This window comes from Triplophysa rosa, linkage group LG19 (genome assembly GCF_024868665.1).
Source record: "Triplophysa rosa linkage group LG19, Trosa_1v2, whole genome shotgun sequence".
Taxonomy (NCBI): domain Eukaryota; kingdom Metazoa; phylum Chordata; class Actinopteri; order Cypriniformes; family Nemacheilidae; genus Triplophysa; species Triplophysa rosa.
The window spans coordinates 21,212,102-21,226,780 of NC_079908.1; positions in this window are offsets into that span (position 1 = coordinate 21,212,102).

The following is a 14,679-nucleotide window of genomic DNA, read 5'->3' on the forward strand; positions in this document are numbered from 1 at the left end:
CTATGGCATTATTTTTCGTTCCGCCTGACATATTCCTGTTCCCCTGCATGAAGGAGTGACATCTTTTATCCACTCACGATTAAAAATACATGGAGGACATGAAGCTCTCTCCTGTCGTGTGTCTCTGTGAGTTTCTGTGAGTTTCTGTCAGGCACACATCTCTGGCTGCTGTCTCTCGTTCTGGCACATTGTTCACAAACACCAGCACCCCTCGAGTTTGTCGTCGAACAGCGACGCTGGCCTACGGTTGGCACGGCGCTAGCTGAATGTGTGCTGTCTTTTGTTGCCCAGAGAACAGGCTGATCCTGGCACAGGGTTCCTCTCCTTTCACAGCCCCCCTTCCCCCGATGCCCCCGAGTCAACTGGCATCATTCCACCAGACATCGGACCGCCGCCAGCGCCCGGCGCGCCCCCGCGTGAGCTGGAATACGGGAGGAGATCTGTGGCAGTTGGGCCTCTCCGCCCCGAATGAACAGGAATATGCGTACAGTCACACAGTATATACACACTGTATTCATTCTTATTTTATTTTATCACCATAATCCTTTATTTGGTTATTTACATTAATTTACCTTTTTTTTAAACGCATTACGTTTAAAATTTTGTCTTTTGTTGGTTTGGGCAAATAGTGAGTTAAGAAGGAGATGTTAAAATGTTCATTTTGCGTAATTCGTGCATTGCGTTGTGGGATATGATATTCCGCACAGTGTGCTCTGTTGTGTACATACTGCAGAAATAGTAAAATATTATGTCAATACAGTTCTAGTTTTAGACAAATCTGCCGGATCAGGATAATCGTTTATTTGGTTATTTACATTAATTTACCTTTTTTTTAAATGCATTACGTTTAAAATTCTGTCTTTTGTTGGTTTGGGCAAATGGTGAGTTAAGAAGATGTTAAAATGTTCATTTTGCTTAATTCGTGCATTGCATTGTGGGATATGATATTCCACACAGCGTGCTCTGTTGTTTACTGCTTGTTTTGCAAAATCTAGTAGGTCACGTAAACAGAAAATTGTGTACATACTGCAGAAATAGTCAAATATTAGTATGTCGATCCTGTTCTAGTTTTAGACGAATCTGCCGGTAGAGACTGTCAGTCGGGTGACCTGGAAGAACAGCGTTTCGGGAAAATTGCTGATTCATATCCCGAATTAGTCTCATATGTTCATTATAGCTCACAGCAGGTGACTTCTCATTTAAACCACAAGCACTGATCTCAGTTCAGTCTCATGTGATTTAGTGCGATCAGTCCGTATGGATCAGTCTGACCTCTTCTGCTCGAACACATTCTCATCAAATTTAGCATAAGTTTAACTGAAAACCAGATGTTTGTAACATGTGAGTTTGAACATTTTTCTTTGTTTTATTCACCTCTCTCTTTGTGTCCGTGTGTTTTGGCAGATTTTTTAGATGTAGTTCATCACATTTATGTTCTCCTTTTTATTTATACATGTTTCAAAGAGTCTTCAATAGACTCTACTGAATTAGAAAATGTAATTCGAAGAAAAATAATGTAATCATAAAATTGAAAAAGGCGACACTGTAAATATGCATATATCAATTCATTTCAATTGGTCTGTGTATTTGCAGTGTGTGATCACATCGGGGCTTGTGATGTGTAGACCTGCGGTCGGCTTTATCGTTCGGCGGTGTTTGTGAAGTCTAGTGAAGTGTAAGAGGAGAGAAGATGTCATTTTAAACTAGTGGGTATAAAAAAAATCACACACACAGATCTGATGTGATATCGGCGCTGTGTTATTAGGGCTGTCAGAGCTGGCATATGGCAGACGCTTTGACGCGGAGCTTTTGTGTGTCTTTCATATGGATTCTGCTCTTCACATATGTTACAGTGATCTTAAGACACATCACACCTGAACTAAAAAAGCAGCGAGACGAGAGCGTAGAACCTGACAATCTGTGCTGCGGAAACATTCACATTGAAATGTTTCTCTCTTCGTCTCAGATTTAAAGGAACAGTTCAGGCAAAATTGAACGTTTACTCATCCTCACAAGATTAAACGCCTGTACGTATCCTCGTATTGAAAACATTTGTGATATTTTAATGGGACTTTCTCCATTCCTGTCTTAGCGTGTGGCTGTATGAATCAGCATCCATTCCCTCAACGACACGTTACCAGCTCAACATGCGTGATCTACAGAAGAAAGTCACACAGGGTCAGAACGACATGAGGCGGAGTAAACCACAGCAAACGTTTGCTTTCGGTTGAACTCTTCCCTGCTTTTTGCAGAATCTTCATTGAAGTTAATTTTACACACATCTGAAACGTCTCATTCATCCGAGTGTAAACATGTGCGAAGCTCATCAGACACGAGTGAATTTCGACTGTAATGTCATCTTTGATGCGAGTCTGTTTCTGCTCAAGTTATTTGGTGAAAGATGTTCTCATGTAGAGAAATATTTAGGTCACAATAAAGCAGATCTTAGTTATGTTTGTGGCGCCATTCGTCCCAGCTGTAGTTTGTGTGTGTGTGTAGCGGAAGAGGAGTTCTGCCCCTGCGGCACAGAAATTGCAATGTCATAATTTATGACTTAAAAAGCATGAATGTTTCAGCATGCAGCGAGAGGCGGCGCGTTCTGTTTGCGGCAATCAGTTCCTTACTGAATGATTTATATGTGTCGTATCAAACTTTCATAGGATAAACAGAAACATCAACATGGTGCCGCAGACCTGCAGCAAATCCAACTTTCGCATCCGAGCGGTGTCTTTAAAACACAGTTTAATGCAATCACACACGCAGCAAAACTGTCACTGCTAACTGCAGCCGCATTATATTTAGGGGTGTAACGATATATCGCACCATGAAATATTACGATACCAAAAAGTGAAGATATGTATCGTATATATATATTATGGTATGTTATCTGTTAAAAACCAATATGGGGTTGAGCTGCCAGCATCTGACCTTTGTCAACATGTATGTTGTATTATGTTTTTATTGAGTTATTTTAGTCTTTATGAAGTTCTCTCTTAGGCTTTAGCTTTCCTAATTATTTTTTTAATTTTATGTTAAAATTCTATTTTATTTTTTAGTGACAGACTTATTTCATTTTCACTAATATACATACAGAAGTTCAATTAAACCTTTGCAGTGTCAAGGTTGTCAATTCTATGACAAATTGTTAATGCAAATAAACAAATGTTGTCAATTAATTAAAAAAATCATACAATTTGTATAAAATATTGTGATACTTTTGTAATTGCGAGTATATTGTTGCACCCCTTATTTTTTAACTTAATAGTAAACGATAACCACATATTTTGAGATTATGTTTGATGATTATTTATATGATTAAGGATATGTGCCATGGCATCATAATGGTGCTGAATTTGTTGTTGTGTGTGTTTTGATCTCTGTTGGTGTAACTGAATGTGTATTGATGAAGACTTTAGCATTAATTCAATATAAACTTCTTTTGCTCTTTTCCTGATCAGATCTGCAGTTTCGCAGTGCAAAACAAAATGCGAGATAGACGTGTGATAGTTTGCCAGACTCTCTGTGTGGTGTTGTGCAGAAGCGCTCTGTTATTTGAAGGACGGAATCTAATTGATTTTCGAAGATTTTCCCCCCTTTGCTTTACAGGTTGTCTTTTTTTTCTCCGTCAAATGAAATGTAATTTTGAATGAATAATGCATCTTCCCTAAAGGCTTCCAAATATTTAAAATCGTGTGAGGGAAAAGCGCGCAAAGCATTTACGTGACACCGGAAATTGGCATGGCATCCATCAACCGGCACAGACGCCAGCGCGCAGGGGTATCACTGTGGTGCATGATGGGTAGACCTCTGCAGGGGGCATTTTTACAAAGGATTTTGGGATCTCGGGCGCACACAGAGAGGACACTGCACTTGTTACAGCTCATTAAAAGCGCACAGCGATTATTTTAACTGTGTGTGACCTTGATTTGGTTTTCTAATGTCTGCCGGGCGGATTATGGCTAATAATTTATTCCCGTGACTCGAGTTTGATGACTGATTGATTTAGTAAAATCAATTTAATTGAAGCATTACTTCAGCATGTAACGTGTCTCGCTCCGTTTGTGCCACAGACATGAATGATGTAGCTTTGATGTTTTCAACATTGAGACTTAACATTTGTACATGCGGATGCTACTTAAACGTCATTTATTCACCCTCATGTCATTTTAAACCTGTATGAGTTGCTTTCTTCTTCAGGACACAAAAGAAGATATTTTGAAGAATGTTGATCATCAAACAACACTGAACTCCATTGACTTACAATGTATGAACACAAAACCGCTGAGACATTTCTCAAAATATCTTATTTTGTGTCGCAGATTAATATCGCAGATTAATATTTTATTTTGTAAAAACAGATTAAAGCACTTGCGAACACACACAGAGAGGGGTAACCGTCCCCGTCTTTTCTGAAGTCCGCCACATGCTTCTACTACATTAATGTATATGTAGAAGCCGTGTTTTTGAAATGCATCGTATATGACGAAAGAGATCAGGTTTTCTTTGTTCTCCGAAGAAAAGAAAAGATGAACATTTCTCTCTGATCTGGTGAGCGAGAGGCCACTTTGGCAATCTGGAGCAAATATCTGATTAACATTCAGTGGTACTTTATCTAAACAGAATACATCATCACGTTTGGCACCGGACCCAATCAGACCATTCAGAAGAATCCACGGGCCAGATTTATTCAAGGGCTGCCAGAAACAGCCCGTCCGTCGGGAAGCGTGATTGGTTCTCTATTTAGAATGCGAGGACTCGCAATCCATTCGCTTCTGGTTCCGTTCTACAATTCAATCTGCGTCTACATTCATCTGGAATCAAAATCAGCTTCCTCTTCATTATTATTATTATTGTAGTGACAATTAAGACCACAGACGATCTGGAAGACGGCCCTTTCTTGTCCAAGAACTTTAACGAGGTTTCCTCATTTTTAGTATGACGTTATGGAAAAGAAACGGTGTAAATTAAATATCAGTGGCAAACGACATGAAGCGTCTTGCTTTGAAAAGGTTCTTCAGAGATCTTGATGTTCAGATATCAACCTTTTGGTGTCTGGGTCTTTTTTTGTAAGAATTCTTTGGTGGTATCGTTCGAGTAAAGTTGAGTTTGTCATCTCGGTAACTACGGTCTCATCGCACATGAGGTCAGAGTCTCTCTGGCCATTAAATGGCGGTCGTGTCGTGAGCGCGTCCGCTTCATTTGCTGTTGTCCAAACATCTGTCTGTCTGTCTCTCTCTCCCTGCAGGTCTGTGTTTATGGTCTCAAGGCTGTCTCACATGAATGTGCTTCATGAGGAGGATTTGTGTAATTATATTAAACATGCTCCATCTACTAACACACACACGCGCTTGCAGCTTCTGCTCTGCCTGGATAAGCAACTCAACCCTGGTGTCTCTCTTTCTGTCTCTCTCTCCGCCCTCATAACACCTCTGCATCCTCAGAGCTTCCATCATGGCCATTAAAGAATGTGAGACGTGTGCGTATGCATGTGTGAACTTTCAGCCCAGTCTCGAGGCAATTCGTGGCGTTGGCACGACATTTGGAATCTATTTATTCGTGTTCATGGACACGAATTTCCCCCTTTTTTCTTCAGCACAACTTTTATACGCACACCGCATGTGTATGTACATTTACATATTATTGAAGGGGTCATATGACACGGTTAAAACGAATATTATCGTTTGCTTTAGATGTGATTCAATGTGTATACACGATTTAAGGTTGAAAAACGCTGTATTTTCCACATACCTTGCATGTTTGTATCTCCTTTTTGCCCCGCCTCTCTGAAACGCGCGGATCTTTTAGATAGAATGCATCTTTTGTTCCGACACTTTAATTTTTGCAATTTTACGTGTCTTAATACATGCATGGCCAATTTATAACACACCAAAGACACAGAAAAACATGCATTTGCGCCATATAACCCTTTAACCGGATATCAAAAGAAGTCTTGCATATTTTAGAAGGTGGCTAACCAACACTTTACTCCAACCCTAAAATCACAGCCGCAAAGGCTAATTTAGCTAAAAACGTGAGATTCACGAGATGGCAAAGCAACAATAAATGGCTCCCCTAATCCCGGCTCCCAAAACCTAACGTATACGAACGAGATTGTAGGAAATAGGACTTCACACGAATGAGCCACCTTGTAAAATAGGTATGAAGTCCCGTCAGATTGCGTACATTTTTACATACAAAAGAGACCGCGTAATTAAATACGTTAGATTAAAATTTGTGATGGGTGACACGAAAAACGGGGAAATTTGTGTTCATGAACACCCAAGTAATAGTAGGGCTGTCATTATTAAATAATCGTCTCATCGCGATTGTTTGACCTCATCGCTCATGGTGTCAGATCATCGCAATTATCGCACGTCTCTATAGAAGACACTAGGGGGAGCTGTAGTGCATCTGCATATTGCATATTTTAGTGTATATATTGTAATTAAAGAATGTGAATACTTGTAAAATGTACCACCACAACACAATCACTTTAAAAAATACTAAAGCATACACCATAAAAATAACCTGCAGTACAATTTAATATTATTTAAACTAATCTCAGTGTGAAAACCAGTCTACCAAAATTGTATTAACATAGAAGTACATGTTTATTGTAGTCTTGCAAGTGAGAAAAAAACAGACTAGAAGCTTTTCTTTGACTGATAGTATTTTAATGGTGGCTTCAATTCCTCCTGATCCATTTACTTCATTTACAAGTATTTGGTGGTTGTATTATTGACAGCTAAAAGCCTAAACCTTAAATATATGATGACCCATTTTTTTCCGATGTATTTCCAAGAAAAAAAACAGTCTTATATTCAGAACAATATGGTCGTTTAAAAGCTGAATAAAAATGTATGAGAATTAAATGTCAAAGCTCTAAAACAGACAATTACTCGCCATAATTGCAATTATTTATTAGACAATTAATCGTCAGACATGTTTCATAATCTTGACAGCCCTAATTAATAGATTACAGTTATACATATGTATAGGTGATTCTATTTACTTGTCTGTGTGTGTACAGTTTGTATATGTTAGTACTGTTTTGGAAATGTAGAGCTTTTTACTGTTTCAATTAGGGGTGTAAGGATACTTCGTACTACGATATTTCGCCATGCAAAAATGTCACGATGCGCATCATAGAGAGATGGGGATATTTTACGATATGATGTTTAATTGTATTCGTTCAGCGGTCATGATGCTAAATACTCTGCGCCAGCGCGTCACGTGTGTTTATCTCACATATGCGCTAGAGAGAGAAGCACGAGACACAATCTGTGTCTCCAAGTGGTTTACAAAGCGTCATATTTTCCTTCACAATCGCCGGTAAAACACAGCAAACTTGAAGCGTGACTGCAGGCGAGTCACCCCGAAACTCATTACAAAGGAGCACAAACGTGTTTAAATGTCAATGTTCGTTTATCCGCTGACGTGAGCTGCTGCGTGACGTGATATGAACATAAAGCCAAAAGAAACCAGCGCTGTTCCGATCAGAGAAGCGATGAAGTGAGTCGTGCTGTAGATTAAAAGATCCAATGACATGATAAAAATAAAGTACGTGATCTGCATGATTGAAGAAATGTAATACAGGTTATGTAATATGTTTTTTTGAAAGATTTCTCTCGTTCATTACTGTCTCAAGCAAAGACAGCGCAGCTTCACAGAGACACAGGCCAATAGCACTTGAGCGTGAGCTCTGTCAGAGCGTTTCATTGGTTGAATGTGCTGAATGAACACGCCCTTCACTGAGAGAACGAGTCAATTGAGTCAAAATGAGACTGAATGAACTGCTACATGTCGCTCATGGTCTAATATTCTCTGTGTTACAACAATGCATATCCAGTAGTTACTCAACTCTTCTGACAAATAAAGGTAATGACCTTGTTTTATTTAATTAAGGTAAAATAAATTATGTCAAAACAGTTCAATCTTTGTATGGAACATTTAATTACACCAATTAAATGAGTTAATCCAGATAGATTTTAGTAGACTAATATAATGTAGATTTTGTCGACTAAAACTAAAATGATGGGAATGACTAAAACTTAATTGCATTTTAGTCAGAAGACTATGACTAAACCTAAGTCAAAATTTGCTGTCACTCAGTGACAAACCTGCAGTACAGCAGGTTCAGTTAAGCCTTAAATGTTAAAATTCTTTATGAAGTTGTATGTGCAACAAAATAAATTACTGAAATTGTTAATATTTTGAAAATAAATGTTATTTGAAATTTTTTTTTTGTTCAAAATATCGAGATGTGTATCGTATCGTGAGCTGAGTGTATCGTTACACCCCTAGTGTCAATAAAGATGAACTCAAAGATGGCTTTAAGTCTGTGTCTTCTGGCTTTGGGGTCATCTGTATTCAGTGTTCTTCCACATGTTGACAGAGTTTACCTTCAGAAATTTATGAGCAGTAAAATGTATTTTGAATGAATGTTCTCTGTCACACGCACAACCTAAAATCAAGTTTAAGACAGAACAGACATTTTCTACTTTTGCTCCGGTGAAATGAGAGGCTTGTGTAAAGTTAGTGAAAGTGTGTGTGTGTTGCTTTAGTAAATGTTGAACTGGAAACATTATTCAAGAATTCAATGCAGTGTAATGCCAGATGGGACCCACAACCAACTCTCTCTCTGTCTCTCTCTCTCTCTCTCTGTCTCTCTCTCTCTCTCTCTGTCTGTCTCTCTCTCTCTCTCTCTCTCTCTCTCTCTCTCTGTCTCTCTGTTTTCGTATACTGTGACGATTATTATATTATATTGATTATTAAATTGATAATTATGGCCCTGTTCTACATTTTAGTGAACTATCTTGCTGCCTACACAGGGTGTTGCCTTTTGAGGCAGCATTCTGGCTGAAAAGGATTATTGATTCTGGATAAATCTCCTTTTCTATTCTTTCCGCTGATTTCATCCTCTTGTCTCTTCATGTCATGTCTGCTGTTTACTATTCTGTTAATATCTTCTTGTCTTATTTTATATATTTCTATATTTCTCTGGTCTCTCTCTCTATTCCGTTGGGACTCATGTCATGCTGTGTTGGGTGGCGCGCTTCTGCACCTCTCTGCTGACTCTTACACTTCCATTGTGAGATTTATGCTAAATATGCATATCTTAATTGCATTATTCAAAATAATTAGCTAATATATTTTTGCATAACGACAAGGTAAGCAAATAGTGTCTCTGTGCTCCGCGTGCTGTGGCTGGCCAACTTTGTAAAATTAATAGACTCCCAAAATTACTAATTACCCTGCTTTTTCCTCCGTTTCACATTTGTTTCTCATGTGTATAAGGGAAAGATCTTCACACAGAGCATACATGTGTTTGTGTTGTTGCAAATAAACACATTATTTAAATGTATATGCATCATATTCATTGAAAATATCTTATATACTACAGTTTGTAATCTTTGACTCTGACACATTACAACAGAGATATACAGTATGTTTAAAGAGCACAATGCATTACATTATCAATATTTACCCAATGTATATCTGTTGCTCAGAAGATATCTCACACACTTCTGTTCTTCAGTGTGTTTCTCTACAATACATGCTGCTCAATTATATCAATTAATCTTAGCTTAGATAACAAATATTTTCTTTATTTGTGGAAAGTACCTCACACTTATCTTCCTGCTGGAGATGAAGCGGCCTCGGCAGCCGCGTGCATTATTTAAGCTCTCCTCCGCATTAGACTTTAAAGCAGAAAGCGCACCATAATCACGGTAATTAATAGAGCGCTTTCAGTATCTCTGACTATCAGGTGCTGGTCGTTCATCAACACGCTGTTAATGAACATTTGGGATGAAGCTTCCCAGGCCGAGTAGATCTGTGCTGCTTTGTGAAGTTACTCTCTTATTCTCCGTTCACCAAGTCTTATTTTGTGAAGTATTTGGACATCTGAGTCACAATTAAAACATAAAAGACCATAGATTAGAATACAAAATATCAATGCAAATGTCTATAGGTTTTGCATTAGATGAGGGACAGATGCGAAGTTTTAGATTGTGAGTGATGGTGGCCGTTTCCATGTGGTTGCTAAGGTGTTCACAGAGGTTGTTAGTGTGTTGCTATGGTGTTTTCAGTGTTAACCAATTTGATTATTCTTTGTTGCCGTGAACAACACTGATGCTTCATGTCACATTTGCGATTAAAGGAACTCATTGGAACCCGTGAAGAACCCCCAGCGATGGTTTTAACAAGGTGCTGTTTTTGGCATCATCTCCACGGCTGCTATGACAACTCAGTGGGCCTATAGGCGCGGAGAGCAGACTCTCTGCCGAACGAACACAATGGACCAAAACTCAGTGGATCCCCGATTTAGACTTCAACCCAGTTGTTTAAGGTGGAACGGACCGGCCGGCCCTGTTTGACGGATGGCAGCGGATCAGGACCACCTTAACTTTCTCTCGCTGCCAGTGAGGCGAGCTTTGTTCAAACTGACAGGAATTGGCAGGCAGCCATTTTGTTTGCACATTTACATAAACGCCAAATGGTGCCTGTTTCCTGTAGGTCTTCTAGAATTCTTTTTAAGCGTCGCTCTGTGCGCGTGCGATGCGAGCTTCATTAGGACACACTTCTCATTCCTGTTGTGAAGTTGATGAGCTTTACTGTGACGCACGCGTGTCGTTCTCTAGATAGATTATTCCATGACCCCGTGAAACCGGCCCACGTTTCCTCGCCTTTGTGCTCTTGGGCGAATTTCACAAACTGCTTTTGATTGCATTTCAGCGTAAAATCCAAAACACAAATTCATATTTTGCTTAAAGAAAATAAGGTCCATTTCGAGGAAAATTTGAAATTCTTTTGCATGGTTTTATTTTGTACTATTAGAGGAATTCTTAACTTAAAAAATGTTGTTCACACAAATGGTTTAATTCACTCTTACGTTAATATTCTGTAATGTGTACTCATCTACATGCTTTAATATCTCTGTTATTTTATTTGTATTTATCATATGGCTATGAGTTCACAAGACAACTTTGATTTGACTAACGTGGTGATTTTTGTGCTTGTCAGATCTTGACAGACGTGGCCCAAAGTGAACTATCGTTCTTTTCCCTTCCACGAGAAAAACAACAACATACGGGTGTAGAAGAACATGCGGCTGAGTAAATGACAGAATTAACCCTCTGACAACATTTTAGGTCGAAACATAGCTTGAACGATCGTCCCAAGATGAGTGAAGGTTCATCATTATTATTTGTTGAAAAAGAAACAGCCAAAACACAGAATACTGTGAGAGCCGCCCCAACATCAGGTGCACAAATATTTAAAGAAGCATCTGTGATGTGAGAGGAAATCATGCAGATATGAAAGGCCTGTGAAAATGAAGGATTGTGGGATGCGGGCGGTTGACATCTTGGCACGGTGAGCTGATCAATTAGTCTAATCACACTAGTGTCAGCGCGGGCTGCATTAATATTCAATTAATGGTCCGAATCCTTCCTAAAGCTCCTAGTGCCTTCTGGTGCTGCCGCGGAACACCTCCGAGCCGATCCGACACCTCGCGCTCTCATTGGCTGCTGAGGATTCCATCACCATGGAAATACCAATGGTTGTTGACAGCATCACTCTGGTTGGAGTGTGAGTGCTGAACGTTGGCCTCGGGCGCTGACTGCGGGTTTCCAAGTCTTTATTGACAATAAACGCATTTTACGAATGAAACGAAAGCAGATTTGTTAAAGAGAATCTTAACTGCAGTGACTTGTCGAAACTTAAAATCGTAAAACCACAACATGTCAGTGAACGATATTTCTTACTCGCTCTTTCTGTCATTCTCTCCCCGAGCAGTTTCTGTTGGAGCAGATGGATGTTGTTTAGGCTGTGTGTGTGTGTGTGTGTGTGTGCGTGCGTGCGTGCGTGCGTGCGTGCGTGCGTGCGTGCGTGCGTGCGTGTGTGTGTGTTTGTGGGAAAGCCAGGAGGGGTGTGAGATTCCAGTATTCCGCTTTTCCAGGTCAGAGAGGATTTGGTTCTGCCTCGCTGCTTTGGTTCGGAAACTCTCAAGGGTTAATTACTTTAGTGATATTAGTTTATTTCAGTTTAAGTTGTTTCAGTAGTCACTACATTTACCCTAAATAAACTATTATTAAACACTTCTATTAATTTAAGCAAGAACTGCTGAAACAAGACAGTGGATATGTTTAGAATATAATATTTGGATATAAAATATAGAATATATTATTCACATCTACTAAAGAAAGCTAGTGTGTCAAAAATTTAAAAGAGTGTCATTCATTATAGTAAATGTTTGATTCTCATGCGACTGGTGTCCATTTATCATCTCGGAAATAAATGTTTATTCTTTTAACCCAATTTTGTTTTAATAAATATGTTTACATTTACATTTAAATGTAAATGTTGTAAAAATCTTAATTCATAAATATATATTTAGTTTTTTCCTTATCGTATTGTTGTTATAAATTCTAAAGATTATCAGTTTTCTTAATCTTAATTCTCTAAATATTCTAATCTTTTAACATTTTTAACATTAGATTTTTTGTCATTCTATTGTTATTTACAAACAATATGATTTTGTTGTATACTGCGGGAAGAGTGTTGTCCCAAGCGTTTCTTTACATATGAAGAGTTTTTCAAAATGTTCAAATATCATGTTTTTTAATGTGCATACCATATCAATCAAACTGCAGTTGGGTTGTTTTGATTAACTAATAATAACTCAAAAAATACTACTAACTAACACAGTAAAACCATGATTTTTTAATATTTTGAAAAACGGATTTATTTGTTTTATATATATTGTGTATGTTTCTGCGTGATGAATAAAACGTATTAGCAGTCCATGAGTGGAGGAGATACTGTGAAAAATCCTTGTTGATTTCGCCCCGTTTATAATACACTTGAGAGAAAACCTTTCATATTTTTAGAAAATAAAAACACGTCGTTTATTTATGGATTTAAAATAATCCTTTCTCTCCGTCTCCCTTTGTTTGTGTGGGTGTGTGTGCGAGTGTTTTTCCGATCTGTGCCGCTGAACCTCTGGCCTTCGGAGAACTTCACCATCTGTTGTGCTGTAAAAGTGGAGCACGTTCTGTAAATGAACTTCACATTCACACCCCGAAAAACATCCTCATCTCTGTAAGCCACACATTCACCGTGTGTCTTCTACCTCCAGCGTCTGAAGGGCTGTCTGTGGTCAGCTCGGGTTTATAATCCTCGCAGCATCCCGGATCAGAAAAGCCCATGAAAGATTTATAAAAGAGGTGACGTGGCCACAATTACACAAATGCTGTCAACATCTCTTCTCCTCACCTGTGGCCCACCAGACAGCAGAACCCGTGTGTGAACACAGGTCGAGCCCACACGTCACCAGGTACCGTGTGTGTGTGTGGGGGGGGGGGGTGTCCCACAGGGTGAGATACTACAGCTGTAGACAGACATTGAGTTTGCTGGCATCTGCTGTCCCAACATCTGCAGACTGGGCCGAAGACACATGTCTCTCTCTCTCCCTCTGTCTGTCTGTCTCTCAATGTGCTTTAGTACTTCAGTGCGAATTATTGCCAATACGCGTTATGGTACAGTTAGTACAGAGCAAAAGCATAAGTGCAATAAAATGAAGAAAAATATCAATATTATAACCATTACAATAATAGTTAACGACAAAGAAAAAGTTACAAAAATAATATTTGTTACTACAGTAAAACTGTGTTTACTTCAGACATGTCAAATAAATATAGTTTGTTTCATTTAAAATCATGTTTTATTGTTATCATGTTTTTACTGTGTTTTATTGTGTTAGTTAGCTGTATCTTTTGAGTTGGCTTAAATCAGAAGAAACCAAATGAAGTTTGATTGATATTAATTGGAATGCATAATAATAAAATGTGATTTTAGAATTTTTTTTAAAACGCAGTCATCTCATTTTGGCAATAAACTCTTCAGATATACCCTACATGATATTTGACATAGTACTTACATCCTCAAACTAAACTCTGTCTCCCTCTCGCTCTTAGAGAAGAGTCACAGAGAAGTGTAAAATGAGTTTGGATGCTGTGCGTGTGGGTGCGGGGCAGAGGTTTGTAACAGCTGTGCTCTGGTTCGAGTGGTCGTGTCTCAGAGGATGGGGGGGCGCGGGGTCCAGGTGTCGTGGCTGTGGCGTCGCCTGCAGTGATGCCACGGGGTGAGAGAGGACGGAAGAGGTAATCAAGCAGCAAAGCACTTCTGACGGACCGCAGAGAAAATACAGCCACAAAACTACTCGGCACCCTACTAATTTCATTTAGCCTGAAGAAAAATACGCCAGAGAGACAGATACACATAGACAGACAGAGAGAAAGACAGATATCTCAGATCTAAACTTTTGTTAAATGTGCTTCATAATGGCTCTTTCATCCAGCAATAAATAAAACTGTGACAGTCGAATCATTCAACAACATACACACATGCGTTGTGTGTGAAACGGAAGAGAAGAAAGATGGAAATAGAGAAAGCTTCCGTTAATCTCACGACAGCCCTGTGAAGAATGAAATAAATACAGCCCTGTTTGAATTTGTCCGGGTGTCAAACTCGTAGAAAAACAAAGATTTCTCTAGTTTTCGACAGTCGGTTAATGTCTGGACATCTGGAAAAGCCGCCGCACGTGGAAACATGATTTATTTATACTGGATGCATTATTTACATTATTCAGTGTTTGTGGATCAATCTTGCGTTCTT